Here is a 2,500-nt window from a genome sequence, read left to right on the forward strand (position 1 = left end):
AGACTAAATGATTCAGAGATGCATTGCTAAAACTTTCCGTTGCATTTCATTTCCACACGGTTTTAATAATGGTAATTGCTGTGTAATTCAGTCAATTCAGTAAAAAGTGTGTGTGAGTGTGTGTTTGTGTGTCTGTGTATGTATGTGTGTGTGTGTGTGTGTGTGTGTGTGTGTGTGTGTGTGTGTGTGTGTGTGTGTATTTGTGTACATACATAAAGATACACACGTTTACATATACACATATACATCATGTTCCTTAAAATTCGGAGTTATACACAGATAACATTTATTGTACGAATGGCACTCGTGACAAATGTGAAAAGGATGAATGAGAAAGACCAATCCAACAGAAAGCAGAATATATAAACAACGTTTCCATTCATTTTCTACGCGTGTCACAAGGAATTATATATATAGGCAAGCTGGTGAATCTACTAGGACCCTTTCCCTTTCGGGTTTGCATCTGACCGGCCAGACACACTTCACTGAACTCTGTCAATAGCGAAGACTACCTGGTTTTATGGATCAGTAGTTAGTTAACTAGTTAGTGAACTCTGTATATATACATACAAGCTCGTGAATCTACTATCTCTCTGGTGGTTGCTTTCGAACTCTCTCGATAGCGATGGTTTAATGTTTAAAGGATCAATAGCTTAATATTTATTCTCACAGTCATGGCGATTGATTTCCGATAGACATGCATGCTTTCGTATTATACAGTACTACACCACATTTCAAGAGAAATTATGCAGTGAAACATATATTTTTGGAGTTTTGAATGAAAGTACGACATTTCAGATGTATGTGTTGAGTGAAGTACATTTCAGAAAAAAAAAAAAAATCAAAAGCATTGCAGTGAAGTACCATATTTTAGGATTTACTGAGTGAAGCACCTCATTTCAGAACATGCTAAGCGAAATACCACATTTCAGAAAAAAAAAAAAAAAAAAAAAAAATGAATGAAACAGCACTACATTCCCAGAAGCACATACGTAGTGAAAATCAATACCAAATATATGTAAACGTATCAAAATAGTTCTCTCCCGTCCCCGCCACTTTAGGAGAAAAAAAAAGACCTCTTGAGAAATTCAGAAGAGTCTGTCCTCCTGACTGACATATATCAAGAAGCAATATATCAGAAAGGTAATCGTCTATGCATTTACAAACATCTCCCTTGGCGATTGTCCTCATCTTTACATATTAACATCTTCCCCATCACAAAACCAGACAGCGCCTCTATCATTCTTTCCATCATTTCTCTCTCTCTTCAGCCATAGTCAAAAGAGGCAGCAGTCATCTGAAATATGTATTGAAATATACAATTATTCTAATTATTCTGGCAAACGGTATGTAACAATATTAAGTAAACCTGTGCTTTAATTTTTTTTTTTTTATATAAACAGATCTTTAATACATCATTATTTTTCAGTTCGAAAAAAAAAAAATCTCGATCATATTAAAACAAAAACGACATTATTTTTAAGGAATTATTTATGATTAAGAATTTCAAATGGGGAATTAAATTGGGGTAAGGAGGGGGGAGGGGGGGAATTGGGTTAACTAGATTAATTGTCGTAGAATTTTCCTTTTTCTATTTCTTTCGAAATCAGTACTTATTATCATTATAATTATTTTTTTCAAGAGGGTGTCTGACGATGAGAGTATATATATTTATTTGTATTCTTTTTTTTTTTTTTATCTTCTAATACTTGCAAGTTTTATTGATTGTTATTTTTTCTATTTTCCATTTATCCATTTATTTCTGACCACAATGTTTTGATTTTTTTTCCTTCGCACTTCATCTATTATTCATCACCTTTATTTCTCAGAAGCAAGAAACACAGTAATTATGTAAGCAGCGACCCCACTACCACTGTCATCTTTAAAAAATAACTATGAATTAAAATGGCATAATTATAATGCAAAGTACCCTTTAGTTGATTAATAGCATCTTGGTCATAGGGTCCAGCGTGAAACCTTTCAGTAATTTCTCGAATAAACCCACAGCCTTTAGGGCTTGGACGTTCCAATAATATATATTTTTTCCTCCATTCAGAACTCACTTCCCTGAAATACTAAACCCTACATTGATGACCCGCGGTAATTATGATTATAGAATTCAATCCATAGACCTATTCATAGAAGGTTACATGTCCTGAGGGAAATTAATTCAAAATATTTTTAAGAAGAACAAGAGTTCGTTGAGTGAGGAAAAAAGACTTAATCCTCTTTATATATGTATATATATATGTGTGTATGTACACACACACACACACACACACACACGCACACACACGCACACACACACACACACACACACACACACATATATATACATACACACATACACACACATGTGTATATATATATATATACATATATATGTATATATATACATATATATGTATATATATATATACATACACACATACACACACACATGTGTATATATGTTTATACACACACATACACACACACATACATATATATATATATATAA

The sequence above is a fragment of the Penaeus chinensis genome, chromosome 41 (genome assembly GCF_019202785.1).
Source record: "Penaeus chinensis breed Huanghai No. 1 chromosome 41, ASM1920278v2, whole genome shotgun sequence".
Lineage (NCBI taxonomy): Eukaryota > Metazoa > Arthropoda > Malacostraca > Decapoda > Penaeidae > Penaeus > Penaeus chinensis.